Genomic DNA, 17020 nt, shown 5'->3' on the forward strand with positions numbered 1-17020 from the left:
CACGAAAATCTGAAAACCACTATATCGGTTTAGCATGAAATGGCTGTATAATAATATAAAACCATTATCAGAATAAAACTGTTCTAAATGTCCTTGTAGAAAACATGATATACTCTGGTCTCGAAGCTGGCTGGATATCCGGTATACGGTATCCGACCAAACCACTATCCGTTTCATCACTAGTTGTTTTTCTAATTGAAATTTCAAAACTGTCAAAATGATTTCCTTGGGCAATCTAGTGTTAAGAAACCGTGCAAGAGTTGAAGATGTCAGCAAAAGAGGGTTTGTAGATGCTTTTGATGTTATCAAAGAGCATCTTTACATAGTAAATGAAACAATGCTCCGTGGTGAATGTCCGCATAGTTAGCAAAATTCTATTGCCATACCTATTCATAAAATCCTAAATTCGTCTAAGCCAGAAGACCGTAGACCAGTTGATATGTTACCAATGTATGAGAATATTCTAGAAATAGTAGTTGAAGAACAACTTTTATATTAAAAATGACAAATGCTATAACACCACATTATTTACGTAATACTTATGGAAGAGATATACAACAATACAATACTAGGCAAGCAAGTGACCTCAGAACTATGAACTTCCGGATGTTTTGCACCCAAAAATCAATTTTTTATAAAGGTTTGTGTAATAGACTGCCCCGTTAAGTAAAGATAACAACAAACCTCAGAATATTCCGAAATATCTGTAAGGAGTTTTAAAGAATGATTTGGAATTGTGACCTGTTTGTTAGTCAGTGTTATTGTGTAGATCAGTGGTGGCCAGGTATAGGCATGACGCGGGCCGCATCAAGGTTTTTCATCATAGCCGCGGGCCGCAATGACTTTTTTCCCACTGCTGTTTATGATATAGTGTGAAATATAAAATATAGATTTCATCGTTTTTACTATGCCTCACAACAGAATTTGAATTAGAATATAGAAAATGTTGAAAAAAAATATACCCCAACGCCGTTTCGATTTTACCTAGACAACTTTTTTGAGCCAGTTTATTGGACGCTACTGCTCATTGATTTCGATTCCACTTGTTTTATAACGAAAAACTCAACTTCTCAAAAATGTTCATACAAATGGATCCAGATAAAAATCAATAACAAGAGATTTTTTTTTAGTTCTGGAAATCGCGATTTTGGAAGAAAAAATTAGAGAAGAAATCCAAAAGAACATGGTTATCAAATTTGTTACGCAGTTCTTTATCACACTGCATTTTAATGAGTTACATCTGCATTTTTAAGGGGCATGTTCATCAAGGAACTGAATGGTATTGAAAAAGTTTCGAGAAATCTTTCATGTGCTTTGAAATTCCCAAAATCTGTGAGAAAAATCAGCCTTCATCGCCTGAGGTGCGTCAACGGATTTACAAACTGACGATCTTCGTCTGTAGGAGCCTTGAACTACTGCGATCATTAATTTGATTTATTGTACTGATAACCTAGCTGACGATACTTTGTAAATTCTCAGTGTCAGAAAATGGGCAAAAATCAATTTTCCATTTGTTTTTCGAACAACATGAATTTACTTTCGTTTTTTTTATTTGGTTGAGTTGTGAACCGATTTACCTTGCAAGACCAAGTTCAAATTATTCAGATTTTATTTTTTTTTATTTAAATCGTTTATTTTTACAGGCTCAGTTACATAGGTTTAAAGGAGCCGAACGCCTTACTGTATTGTTACTAGTATATATACATTTTTCCTTAATTCTAATGTTAATAATATAGGAAACCGATTACTCGCGGTCGACTCGATTTTAGAAGGGTGACATATTTTCTTCAGGAAAAAGGAGGGGATATGAGGATATGTTGACAATGATCACACTCACACTCTCAATCACACTCATCACACTCAATTCTTAAACCTATCTTATATCTTCTTCTTGAATGGCGTTAACGTTCCCTGTGGAACTTTGGCCGTCTCAACGTATTCATTAACTAGCGTCGTTCATTAATACTTGGTTGAGATTTCTATGCCGAATAACACGCATTGAATGTACTCTGGAGTGGCAAGCTCTAGAATACGCATGACCACAGTGCAAGCCGGAAGAATTTTCTTTGACGAAAAATCCCCCAACCAGAACGGGAATCGAACCCGAACACCCGGCATGATAGTGTGGGACGCTAACCACTCGGCCACGGGTGCACATCTGGTGCGCATCTTATATCTAATATGTATTTACATTTCATCTTATTCTTAAGAAGGGATCCGATCTCTCACAAAGGAAAAGGAAAAGGAAAAACTAAGGGTATAAGGACAATCACACACGAAGATCGATAGCTTTAAGGAATACATATATTTGGGACATGTAATCAAGGTCTAACCGAGCCAACGCGTCTCTCACCGGCACCATGGGCTGCCTTCCTCGGGCCCGAAGGGTGACTACTAAATTCGATCTGGCGACAAGATACAGCTCGCACGACCAAACAACGTGTTCGATGTCGTGGTAACCTTGGCCACAAACACAAAGATTGTTGTCGGTAAGATTAATACGAAAGAGTAGCGCATCTAACGAACAGTGATTGGACATGAGTCGAGAGAAGGTGCGAATAAAGTCCCGACTCAAGTCCAGACTTGTGAACCATGGTTTGAGGCTAACCTTAGGGATAATCGAGTGAAACCACCGGCCCAATTCATCTTCGTTCCACTTACGCTGCCAGTTAACGATGGTATTTTTGCGAACTAAAGAATAAAATTCATTGAAGGCGATTTGACGCTGATGAATATCGCCTTCAATTGCACCTACCTTTGCCAATGAGTCAGCCCTCTCGTTACCCGGAATTGAGCAATGTGAAGGGACCCAGACAAAGGTAATGACATAACAGCGTCTGGATAAAGCACTCAAAATTTCTCGTATTCTCTCAAGGAAGTACGGCGAGTGCTTTTCCGGCCTCACTGAACGGATAGCTTCGACAGAGCTAAGACTATCCGTTACAATGTAATAGTGTTCAACAGGTCGTGAGGCGACGCTGTCTAGCGCCCAGTGTATCGCTGCCAATTCAGCAATATACACTGAGCAAGGATTCTGAAGACTGTGGGAGGTGCTAAAAAATTCGTTGAACACTCCAAATCCTGTGGACTCATTCATAGAGGACCCATCAGTAAAGTACATATTATCACAATTGATATCCCCATACTTTGCATCGAAGATAGTTGGAACGATCCTCGATCGAAGATAATCTGATGTTCCATGGATATCCTGCTTCATGGACAGATCAAAATGCACAGAGGAATTGATGTAGTCAGGAAAACAAACACGGTTGGGAATATACGAAGAAGGATCAACCTGCATGGAGATAAATTCATGATATGGACTCATGAACCCAGATTGAAAATTTAGCTCGATCAGCTGTTCAAAATTTCTGATCACCAATGGGTTCATAACCTTACACCGGATGAGGAACCGAAGAGATAATAAATTGAAGCGATCTTTTAGTGGGAGTACGCCTGCCAAAACCTCGAGACTCATGGTATGCGTTGAGGGCATACATCCCAACGCAATACGGAGACAAAGATACTGAATTCGCTCGAGTTTAATGAGGTGTGTTTTGGCAGCTGATTGAAAACAGAAACTGCCATACTCCATCACTGAGAGAATAGTTTTTCGATACAACATTATAAGATCTTCTGGAAGTTTATTCTTTGTTGACATTTTTTACTCAGATACCTAATATGGGCCCCCCAAGTACATTTGGAGTCGAACCTGACCCCAAGATACTTGAATGACATAGCATCGGTTTACCCAAAAGTTGAAGCTTTGGTTTTGCTGGTCTATGCTTCCTAGAAAAAAACACCATCTCTGTTTTCTCCGTGGAGAATTCGATCCCTAGCCCAATGGCCCAGGTTGAAAAATTGTTCAAAGTATCTTGTAAGGGTCCTTGCAGGTCGGATTCGTTTGATCCTACGACAGACACCACTCCATCATCTGCAAGTTGTCTTAGGTTGCAATTTTGTGTAAGGCAATTGTCGATGTCGCTTACATAGAAGTTGTACAAAAGGGGGCTTAAATATGAGCCCTGGGGGAGTCCCATGTAGGAGACCCGACTTACTGTCGAATCCCCGTGAGAAAAATTTAAATGTTTCTCACAAAGCAAGTTATATAACATATTATTCAATAGAGGCGGCAGACCCCGAGAGTATAATTTGTCTGACAGGACCTCTATTGAAACTGAATCAAAGGCCCCCTTTATGTCCAAGAATACTGAAGCCATTTGTTTTTTTTTCGGCGTAAGCCATTTGAATTTCTGAAGAAAGCAACGCAAGACAATCATTTGTCCCCTTGCTCCTGCGGAACCCATATTGTGTATCTGAGAGTAGGCCATTCGTTTCAACCCATCGATCGAGGCGAAACAAGATCATTTTCTCCAACAATTTCCGTATACAAGACAGCATTGCTATTGGGCGGTACGAATTGAAGTCGGACGCGGGTTTTCCGGGTTTTTGAATAGCTATAACTCGTACTTGTCTCCAATCATCTGGAACAATATTATGCTCCAGAAACCGATTAAATAAGTTCAACAAGCGATGTTTCGCCACATCAGGGAGATTTTTCAGCAAGTTGAACTTAATTCTATCCGATCCCGGAGCAGAATTGTTACATGAAAGGAGAGCAAGAGAGAATTCTACCATCGAAAACTCGGAATCAAGATCGCACCTATCTTGTGGTATATCTCGAATAATTCTTTGCACTGGAGCGGAATCGGGACAAACCTTTCGTGCAAAATTAAAAATCCATCGATGTGAATATTCCTCGCTTTCATTGGATGAAGAGCGATTTCTCATGTTTCGAGCCACTTTCCATAATTTATTCTTTGACGTTTCTCGTGACAAACCTCCCACGAAATTTCGCCAATAAGCACGTTTTTTCCCTTTGATCAAGTTTTTAAATTGATTTTCAAGGTCCAAATACGTTTGAAAATTCTCAATGGTTCCACGTTTCCGATTTATCTCCATAAAGCTTGGAACACTGGCTATCCCACCATGGATTGGGAGGCCTTCGACGAATAGTGGAACCTGGTATGGGTTTCGTTTGAGCGCGAACCGCGCTGTCATAGATCAAACGAGAAATGAAGTTATACTCCTCCAATGGAGGCAAACCATCTCTGGAATTGATGGCTAGAGCAATCGCGTCCGCATTTTTTTTCCAGTCAATGTGTCTTGTGAGGTCGTATGCCATGTTTATTGATTCAGAAGATTTCAACCCATTGGTGATAGAAATTTTGATTGGCAAGTGGTCACTACCGTTGGGATCCTGGATTACATTCCACTTGCAATCTAACGATAGTGAATTCGAGCAAAGCGAGAGGTCAAGAGCACTTGGGTTAGCAGGAGGTTTAGGTACACGTGTTGTTTCCCCAGTGTTCAAAACGGTCATATTGAAGCTGTTACAAAGGTCATATATCAACGATGAACGATTGTCGTCGTACTGTTCCCCCCAGGCAGTTCCGTGAGAGTTGAAGTCTCCCAAGATTAATCGTGGCTCAGGAAGAAGTGAGCACATGTCAACAAGTTGCTTGCGGCTAACCGCAGCTCTCGGAGGCCAATACAAGCTGACTATACAGAGGTCTTTGCCTCTGATGTTTGCATGACAAGCAACAGCTTCGATCCCTCCAATAGGTGGAAGGTCAATTCTAAAAAATGAGTGACACTTATTGATCCCCAATAGTACCCATCCGTATCTGTCATCGCGGTCCAAGCGTATTATATTAAAATCGTGGAAAGAGAGATCATTTTGAGAAGAGAGCCAGGTTTCGGACAGAGCAAAAACATCACAATTGAGTTTATGAATTAGAAATTTGAATGTATCCAATTTAGGCATAAGACTACGACAATTCCACTGTAAAACAGTGATATCTCCGACCTCTCTATTTAAATTAGACATCAAGAGAGATAATCATTGCAAGGAGGGGCCATGTTTGCATCAATTGCTGCAAAATTGTCTTTAATACTGGAAGCATTGCGGTGACAATGGTTCTGATGGAGTCGGAAACATTAAAACACGTGAAGATTTGATCCACAAGTTCAGATAACTTTATAAATCCCGATTGGGAAGTTGAACTTGACGGAAAAACAGGGACATTTGGGGTTTTTGATGTTCCCTCGAGTGCTGGGTCGTTCGGAGGTGAATCATTCCCACGGAAGCCAGGAGGAACCTGATTTTGCTTGTCCGCTGCACTCGTTTTTTTAGGCAAACTAACAGGGGGTATCACCGGAGGGACTTGTCCTTGAACTTTGGGAGTGGTCACATTTTTGCGCCGGGGATTCCCTTGAGAAATAAACGGCGTGCCCCCGTTAGCTGTATCCGCTTCCATTTCGTCAACTGGCAACGTAGCGAAGACATTGTGTGTATTGATTGGTTGTTGTTCTTGAGCCAGTGGAGAAGCGCCCTTCAAAATTTCTGCGAAAGTGCGTTTAGAGCGTTCCCTCAAAGAGCGCTTCTGTTTCTCCCAGCGAGTCTTGTATGTTTCACAAGCTGAGAGCACGTGTGGGGATCCCCCGCAATATGGACACTTATGCTCAGTCGCACTGCAGGATTTCCCCTCATGTTGTTCTCCGCAAGTGGCACATCGTTCTTTATTGGTACAATAAGCAACCGTGTGACCAACTGACTTGCACTTTAGACAAGTCATTGGCTTTGGAATAAAAATTCGCACGGCTAACCTCAATTTATCTACCATCACGTAGTCAGGGAGAGCTGAACCAGCGAAGGTGACTCGAAACGAGTTGGACGGCGTAAATTTCTTTTCTTCTCCTTCATGGGAGACTGTTCCGAGCTGGTGGCAACCCGAGATCTTAACAGTCGTCGAGGGCAGTTTTTTAAAACGGCCGGTACCTTCACTCGTAATGTATTCGCACGTCAAGCCCGTTTTGGTTATCACACCCTCAATTTCGACTATGTGAGAGGGAATGTAAACCCGATACTTAATTGTAAAATGCTGTTCGACAACAATCTTGTTTGCGTCTTTTCGATCAGTCACGACAACTCGCAATTTGTTTGGTCTAACCTTCGAAATTTCCGAAACGGAGGTATACCTTGTCAGATCTTTCGCGATCTGCATGACTCTCAACGCCTTTCCATTTGGCTTAGGCCTGAAGAAAACAACCCAGGGACCAGTTCCGGGCGCATCTTCTGGATAGACCTTTACACGGGGAGTGGGAATAACAGGAAGGGAAGGCGAGGACGGAGATTGAGAGGGATCGGGGACAGTAGAGTGGGAAGGTGAAGGTTGAGAAGGAGCGGGAAGAACAGAGGGAGAAGACGAGGTTGAAGGTAGAGTCGGATCATTTGCTAGTTTTTTGGAGGGAGGCTTGGTAGGGTTAGCTGACTCGTCCCCAGAAGAAGTATCTTCCGTATTTGGAACACGTTTGAGTGACTTTTTTTTATCCGTTAGGAGGGAACTAGAGTCAGAGACCTCCATATCCGAAGGTCCCCCACTCTCTGCCATTTTAAAATTTGCACTTATATTCTAAGTATTTTTTTAAACAATATTTCACAGTAAAATAATTCACAAAAACAAAAAAAACTTATAATTATTAAATATTTTCTCTCAGTATATTTAATGTTATTCACCTATGAACGCACTCCAGTGCAGATGAACGGGAGCGTGCTGAAAGCTCGTTGGTGGTGGGAATGTGCCTACGACACCACTACACACAGTCGTCGGTGAAAGCTTACTCGCACTGTCACTGTTGGCACGATGACTCGGCGAAATCTCCAATGTCGGCGAAGCAGCGACAAAACAAAAACCAATGCTTGGCTTTCCGAGGATGAAAGCCTCTATCCACTTGCAGGCAGGGCACTTCACTCACTATCCAGATAGCGAAATGAACTCTTCAGCGCAAAAAAAAAACAACAATCACGCGGTAACCGATAACGGAACTTGGACGCGACTTTCCTTCGTCTGGTTACTTCGGGCAATCGGCGAAGAATGAAATTATTCAGATGGCTTGTGATGTTCGGTTATGGTCCGCTATACGAATATGGTCTGCTTGGTTTTTGAAATTCTCGCTTTTCGTTTTTGCTACTGCTGGCTTTCGCTCTCTTATGGACCCACACTTTCATGCATCCTGTTCTCACTCTTATATAAAACTTGGAAACATTGAGGTACTTGCGTATTAACGTCATCATTAAGTTTTTTGACGTAGGACTACGTCTTTCATTTCTATACTGGGGTGTAAAATCAAAGTTTCGAAAACGAAAGCGTTACGCCGGAGACCAAGATTTTGAGTGTTAATAGCTCCTAAAGAACTGAAAGAAATGGTATGATAAACACTTCATTCGAAAGATGAAATGTCTACGCGTTATATACTTGTTACTGTTTGATCCAAAAACTTGTTTCAATAGTCTTAAAATTGCTTTCAAAACAGGCTATTGAAATCACCAATCTGTATATAAGCGAGCGCCGCTCGGAAATACACTTAGTCATAATTGAACAGCGTTTGGAGCATGTTGTCGCTGTTGTGGTGAAGCTCTTCGTTTATCATGAAAGCGCGGATGAACGGTGTTACCAAGAGCCTGTTTGTGCACCTTAGGTCAGAAGAAAATCCATCAGGAGGAGAGTGATGCCACAAACGGTTCCCTGGGAAGAGATCAGAGCAGCCGCCCCACATACACGCGCGGAACTCTTCGTTTGGATGCCATTCAGCATCGAGAAAATTCCGGAAAGATTCAATCGTTGTTCAATAATCTGCCAGTTCCCCTAGGAACTGAAAAATACATTCTACGAAAGAGTTCATTTTTATGTTTTCTAACTATATAACACAGCGACCAAATACATTTGATTTTGTAATTTTTCAATCAAGTGTAATTAGCAGGAAAGCTTCTGAAGATTATTCTTCCCCATCAGTAGGATATTTTCGTATCCAATATTGTATGCGCGCGCAACGGAAAATGTTTCGCATCGCGAAAATTATATAATTTTCAATCGATTATTGCTCAGTCGCCGAAAGTTTCAAACTCAGAGAGTTCATTCCCCTCTAGTTTGCCTTCCAAATTGCCATCGTAGACCACACCTTCTCACGATTCAATCACGCACAAAAAGCATACTTAAGCGATATTCTGGTAGTGAAACGCGTTTGTTTTCTGTCCATATAATACTGTTTGATTTTAATGTTTTCTGTCCATATAATACTGCGACCAAATACATTTAGTTCTGTGATTTTTCAATCAAGTTCAATTAGCAGGATAGCTTCTGAAGATTATTCTTCCCCATCAGTAGTATATTTTCGTATCCAATATTGTACCTGCAACGTAACGCTCTCGTTTTCGTTTCCCCCAAATATTAATTTATTCATTCAATCAGAATGAATTCAGATTCAACTTCAAACAAATGATCACTAAATCAACGATAGTCCTACGTCACCATTGTGGTTATACCATAGAAAAAGTCATTGAGAACTTACAAGAACAATTGTAAGAAGGTTGAATTAGCATAATAAAAATGGAAATGAAAACAGAAAATGATCAGCTTGAATCACACGGTTAACAAGAATTACTCACAAAGTTATTTTTATCCAGTTTTCTGAAGAAATGTTTAACTTTATTCATGCATCAATTAGATGAAAAAAAAATCGATCATTTTTCAAATCAGGCTGCGGACCGCATGAACAAAGCCGGAGGATCGCAGGTTGGCCACCACTGGTGTAGATTGACGAAGTAATGAAGGATATATTCTTACTTTTGTATTTGTTTGTGCGTGTGTTTTTGTTTTACTTTTGTTTGACTGTAATAATTATGGTATTAAGTTTAATTTAGTTTCTTAGTTGTTAGTAAATTTTAAAATATTGTGAAGTCTACAACAGTTCGATCATCACGCGCGTTGATAGGCATAGAAAATTGAGATTGAACATATGGGAAAGAAAATTAATTTCCAAAAGCAATGAACTTAATTTCGAAAGGTCCAATGTGAAAACTAGAATGAAGCTGAATACTCGTAAAATCTGTCTGTTCAGTAGATGATCACAACGAGATTTTTCAAAGTTGTGGCAGATCTGATTGCAGATTCCGATAAACACGTTTGTCGATAAGTTATGTAAAACATTAAGTGTCAGTAAACTCATTAGAAGGGCCTAATGAAGAATCTGGAATGATGCTAGCCTACCCGGAATACTCGTAAAGTTATCAATTAAGCAGATGGTTATAACAAGATTTTTTCTGTGTTGTGACAGATTTGTTTGCGAGTTCCAGTATACATGTTTGTACCCCGATTATGGAGGGTCTCAAGCGTTGGCTAGAATTAGACTTGGGTTTGCTCTGCTATCTGGGCTTGAGAACGATCGCATCAGCGGACCGTTATCGGGAATCAAGTAAAACGGGAAGACTCTTGTTAATTCACGGCTAATAAGGACATAGGTGTTGGGCTCAATTCTCGATCGATCAATGATTTTTTCGGGTTGGAAATCTTCTTGACATGCCTTGGAAGAAATGCGCTCACGTGAGCGCATTTCGTTCATTTGGTAAAATTGCTATGTCTGTGGCAAAACCGTCCATTTTTGTATTTTTACTGGTTCAGTTTGACGCTATAAATAAAAATCCAAATATTTAATTATCTTCAAAATAACTTTTCCAGCTCAAACCTTCGTAGGAAAATAAGGTGGAACCAACATTATTATTCAAAGCGATCCAAAGCTTTTACATTGTGTTTATCAAATTTTTATTGTGTTTGTATCGATGTACACTAAAAACAAGTTTACAAAAATTGTTTTTAGGAATGAATAAATAAATTTTCGCGATTTCTTCGAGTACAAAGAATCCTAACTTGCACACCTGGTATAGTGGTAGGAAAAAGTCCCACCATTGAACTTCTGTTCGGATTTGTCGCTTTGATTTCATGACATTCTGTTCCTTGATTTGAGCTACTGACAACTGCAGCAATCCGGACCATCGACAATCTGATTTCTGCTCCATGTTTTTTCAATCGTTCTTACCCTGCCAATCAAATATCTTGCCCCTTCCCTATGAGTTCAATGAGAAACACTGAATTCGCATATATTATGTAGATCTTATAAATTAAACACATTAATCACATAAACACGCAACTAATCTACACTAATAAAAAAACAAACATAATGGTCTCTAATATTAACTCTACCGGAAAATTATGTTCGTTTGAAGATTGATTCATGAAAGACAAGAAAACTTCATTATTTTCCTCTATTATTAAAACGCACATCAATTTTTGGTAGACCTAGTAAAAAAGTAACTTTTCCCATCAAAGCTTGCTTGATTGGGTAACTCACTGATTTCAAGCTCATAAAAATACTTTAGGCATAATAATCAGAACAAAATCGGTGAGACAATAAACAATAAAGTTCATTTAATCTATAATTTTTTTTATTTCTATTCATTGTGACCAAATATACGAATGAATCTGAAAACATATGTAAACGAGATGAAATGAAGATAACTATGACTCAGTGAAAAAATATGCGCAGAAAACTGTTCTTAAGTGATAAATTTCGAACATATTTTCACCCAATTATCGGTAGCAATTAAACTTTCTAAAAACAAAATGGTGAAGTGGGGAAACTGCATGAATCACATCCACTCTGCCAGCGGCTTCGCAATGCTGTCGTGGAGCAACTAGTAGGTGTTGACTCATGACGGAGCATCTGGTATGCAACAGCAATAGCTTTCGCCAGCTTCAGCAGAGATTTGGAGCTTTCGAAAGGAATGTTCATGAACTCGTGGCATCCTGCACACCCTGAGAATGCTAATCAGTTTCTGCGGCGTCATACCGAAGTATAAAGACGTAGTAATCGGCGAGAATCCTCCGTTTTTATGATTTTTCGCTTCGGCTTCTCCCGGCTTCTCTCGACTGATTCTGATCATGATGGCATAGAATGTCACACTCTGAGAGAGCTTTTTGTATTATTTGTTCGCTTGCCGCGTAGCTTACATAAAAAAAAGAAAACGGGTTTAGAGGCTTGCGTGTGATCCGAATTCATACTATACAAGAAAGACGGCTCTTAGTCACATCTTTCGCAGTCCCCATATACTGACGGTATCATAAGAATTTTTCCCAGTGCCCTCGGAGGAAAGGAAAAAGCGACGCATAACTCTTTTCCCTAGGCCAAACCAAATGTCAGCGATGAGCGAGACACGAGCGGACAAAGAGAAAAATACAAATAGGAAACGGATATGAATGTGGATGCTTTCAGTTTATTGTCGATGTATGGGAGGAGTACCGTGTTTGTCGGGGGTGCGTTTAGTGGCACTTGGGATGTTTTTGTTCATTTACAACAATTAAGAAAACTAATAAATTTTCCCAAAAGATTCCACCCTCGTGGTGTATACGGTTTTTTTGTGGAGTATTGCACAGATCAAGGGATACTATTTATTAGTTTCAATTAGTAAAGCACGCAATCCAAAAAAATTCCTCGGTTTTGCATCATTTGTAAAAAATGATAAGCGTAAAATATGTTCCATTTAAAATTTGGTCGCAAAAAATTTCCAGTTCTCCATGAGGAAATAAGACATAAAACCGGTACAAATATATTTTTGTATGTTTTTTCATAACTTTTGAGGAAAAAATACAAGAAAAATTGTTCTTCCACTTTTCTGATGAACTTTCGAACTTTTTGCTGAAAACATCCCATCACTTCTGCACACGAATCACCGAAGCTTGCAAAATGAGACACAATGAGCTACTTCCAAGCGTCATTGAGTGTGTTCTTTGTGCAATTTCGATGGTTCAGGACAATCACGGAAAGCAACTACAAAGTGTACAGTCTACCCTGGACAAGCTCAATACATCCCATCACTTCTGCATATTGAATTGTCAACCGTACCATTTTCCATATCATATGATATTTTAGTTGTTTTGCCACATTTCTTCAATTTACACTTGAGAATTGCCCAATTTATTTCGATTCGACAATTTGGTGGAATCATACTTTTTCCAATAAAATCAATATTATTCTGCTTATACCATTCTATTCCTGTTGTAATGGTAGCTGGCTATGTCGAGAAAGAAACATCACGGAACCATGGGATCGAGTGATCGACAAAATTATCTTCTGGGGACACGTATCCTTGTAAAGTTATTCATTCAAAGTTGCACCAGTGATAAAAACCTTCTTTTTTCTTTAGTGAGGTAATAATTTTTACCAAGGATTTGTCCATTTTTACAAATGTTCCATCGTCCAACTAAATACATTCGTTGTGCTTGATCAGAACTTGGCCGTTTGCTTGCATGGTATTTGTCATCTGGTTTTGTTTCGGCGTTCTGTTGGGATGTTTGCAGACATGGTACGATACCCCGCAATGAACCCTTTCGCCAGATCATGTCCCAGGGTTGTTTCGGACTGATCTTCGCTCGTAGTTTCCGGTCATATGTTCCACTTTTATGTTAGGTCCAATGTCAATGTTTCCCGGTAACGTTTGAACACGATATTAACGGTTGAATTTGCAAATTTGAGAGCCTTGGCGATCATTCCTCCTGACATCGTTGGGTTTTCAAAATGAGTATGCAGAAGTTTTTCACGTCTTTCCCTTTCCATCTTCGATAACTATTCAACTAGCTGGAACAGACTTTGTTCATACAGAAAAATATCTATGTATCTCTGCTTGTACGGTAGCCGTATTCCATTTCAATGCTTCATTTAAACACATTAAATTATGTCTAAAGCGAACATGAGTATCCTCACATCACCCTTTTGATTTATTATAAAGTTCGAATTCCCCCCAGATTTAACATCTGTTCAAAAAATATGAATCAATTTATTCGAAGAATTTGTTTTTTTACAAAGGTTTCACTAATGTATAGTTACTTTCATTTCATATCGCTCACGAATATTTTTTTATCTGTTATCTGAGCTTTTGAAAAAAATCAATAAAAAGAAAAAATAAGTACATCCAACAAATTTTATTAATTTTATGGTTACTATTATCCCATCGGTTCAATTTGAATTAATGAGCTTGAAAAAATTTCGATGTAAACTTAACAATCTGAATCGTATAGCTACCATGGTCGGGTGGTATACCATACTGAAGTTTTCGGCTTCAATTTCCGTTCAATTTTTCATTTTTTTCTAACTTGCTGTGATGCACGCGTATTTTCGAACTTTCCATTCAGAATATTCAAGAGGCGTGTTATTTGCCGTAGAAATCTTACGCAGGTACTCTTAAAAATTGACACAAACAATAACTACGCTGTAGAGTATTAATGGAATTCAGTTGTATATTCCTCATGGGTAGCCTCAGATTATGCTTATACTTTGGATTGATTCTGAATTTACTAGAATTCCAATTTGAAATTGAACGTTCTTAGCTATGAATTGGAAATCAATAGACCCCTAGGTTGAAGTTTCTCTTCGCGATCATTAGGATTTTCGAACATGCCGGGTTGTACAGAGCTTAAATTTGCAATAGAACACAGATAAATGGTATTAAATACCATGAGTTTTGTTCTATTCAAAAACTGTTGAAAAGGGCCGATGATTTGTATAGTTTTATGGAAACAGCTGAATATGGTCGATTTATGATTCATTCTGAACCCGCGAGAACCATACACAAGCTGGCCATCTGTCGCAATTCACTTCCTTACGTTTGTACGTGTTGCACGGAGTTGCACATTTCTGAAAATAATTTTCTAGCTCTCAGTGCCGACTCCCTCCAAACGGAAAATCCACTTTCGGTTCGATGAGATCGGAGTGAACCAGACAGAAAGTTTAGTGTAAGTGTCCTATAGATCAACGTGGTACTCATCATGTTTACCACTTGAATCTACCTTTGGAAACGCTTGAAAACTACGTTCACCGAACAAAATTGCACTGATGTTTGCCATATATTCAATTCTGCCATTCTTTCTTTCTATCAAACAAGACCTGTGTGCATTGGCGTACATTAGAAAAGAAATTTATCTGTTCGCTAGCTGGACTGAGACTGCGAATTGGATTCGCCTTTGACTCATCTATACCCAATAAATTGAAAACTGGTGAAGCTTAAATAACATCATTCCCTCTCTTCACTTTGGCTGTATGGCTCACGTTCTATGGTCCATCGTTTAGGTCATCTTATTCCACCAAATTTTCATTTTTCAGTGATGTTTTTAATCACTTTACCCATTTACCTTCAACTTTCTCTTCATAATTGCTCAGTATTACTCGATTAAATTGAACTGAAAAATGGAATAGATGGGGACGTTCGGAACAAATTGAACCCCGTTCACTTCGTACCATTGTATTCCTTACTATAATGACAACTCGTAGGAACTGGTCAAATCATCACGGGATGATCGTGTGATCGGTTGAATTGCACAACTCGCTTCTGGACACTCTTTCTTGTACGTCGCTGAGTTAATAATCTTATTGTCTTACGTGTTATGTTGGTAACTGCATATGGATTCTACTATCAGCACAAACAAACTTGTATTTCGTAGGAACATCCCCTCTATCCGTTGCCAAATAACAGTTTTGTCCTGGGATTTGAATGAAGTCGGCTTCATTTAGGTTTCATCGTCCGTGAGCAAAAACCCGTCAAGTATGGCCATTAGCTAATCGCAATTCAATACGTTTAGCTTGATGGCCCTTATGATATTCATACGCAGATAATACCCTCTTGTAACAGTTTGACCAGTTGTAATAAGTCCCGGAACATAATTGACACTGTGCATGAGCGTGTAACTCAATACATGTGATTTGTTAATGTGTAAAACTATATAAAACTTTTTTATGGTGTTGATGATGTCGAGTCACATAATTCATGTTGAAATTTACGGCGACTTCTATTGGAAACAATGTGCAGAAACTACATTCGCCGTTTAAAATCTTAGGTCATTGCAAACAAACCATGAAACGTAATTGATCTCACCTCCAGAGTTTCTGATTTTGTCCTGAATAGGATATTCCAAAATGACATAAATCTATGTACTGGAAGTAAAAGATTTGTTCCTTTACTAAGTCGACCGATCTTTATTATATCTCGTCAAAGCATTTGGTGCTTGTTGTAGACAGTACAGGTGAATCGACTGTTTTTTTTATAAGACCGTATGTAGAAACATTGAACTTTTTTCAAAAAATCGTAACTCAAAATCCAGATGTCCGTATAAAATACGATGTTTGCCAATGTTGTTAGAAAATAAATGAACTATCTAGGAAAAATAACATTTTAAATGTACTGTTAAAAATATCTCAAGAATTAAATTTAATATGAATATCAATATTTTTTGTAAATTTTTGTTGGATATCCCTTCCAATTTATCAAAGTTTGACGTACAGTGGTTTTTGAAACTTTAATAATTCGTGAATTCGTAACCATTTCAGAGAAGTAAAAAAAATGAATGAAAAAAAAATGGAATCTACATGCTATTTGATATAAAAAAACTATATATAACGTTTTGACCTAGGACTAACCGTTCTCGAGATATAATCAATTTAATATTATCAAACTCATGTTCGTGAAATATTAGGAAATGCATACTGCTGCTAGACATTACGACTAAGGTTTCGACATCATATAGAAATTTCATAATTATTTTCACTATAAAAAATACAAGTCAGACGAAATCAAATAAATGAAGAATAAATTAATTGTCTGATAAATCTGGCTGTGCTTCTTAGTATAGCAGATATGAGGATATCGTATCATTTCTATTTTTTTCATTATACAGTTATACAGCTTTCAATTTACCAATAAATAACTGTTCATTTCACCCAAACGTATAAAGTTCAATTTATCCTAGCGAATTGAAATATTTATTACACACAATTTCTTTCTAATTCGCACATTATTAAAGCGAATCACGTAAACGAGATCAGGATCAAAACATCCTCATCTGCTGTCTTCGATATCCTGCCGCCCGCCTATGTGGCACGGTTCCGTCACTAAACGCATCTTCCGTACTTGTGGCAGTGGTTAGATGAAAAACAGCTCCCGAATACACGCTCAAAATGGTATCTTGTTGCTTCTCGCTACACGCCATTTTCGTTGGTGTCAGTACCCTGCGGCCCGTATCCACACACAACTTGGCTCTCAATTCGCTCTCGCTCCTGTCGCGGCGCACACACACAT

The 17020-nt window shown here is 38.9% G+C and overlaps 1 protein-coding gene across 1 annotated transcript in view; it reads left to right on the forward strand.

Moving 5' to 3' along the window:
- The window catches only part of LOC129775075 (uncharacterized), a 179844-nt gene that overhangs the window by 91398 nt on the left and 71426 nt on the right, over nucleotides 1-17020 (forward strand). The window lies entirely within an intron of this gene.

Source organism: Toxorhynchites rutilus, chromosome 3 (genome assembly GCF_029784135.1).
Source record: "Toxorhynchites rutilus septentrionalis strain SRP chromosome 3, ASM2978413v1, whole genome shotgun sequence".
In the NCBI taxonomy this organism is placed as follows: Eukaryota; Metazoa; Arthropoda; class Insecta; order Diptera; family Culicidae; genus Toxorhynchites; species Toxorhynchites rutilus.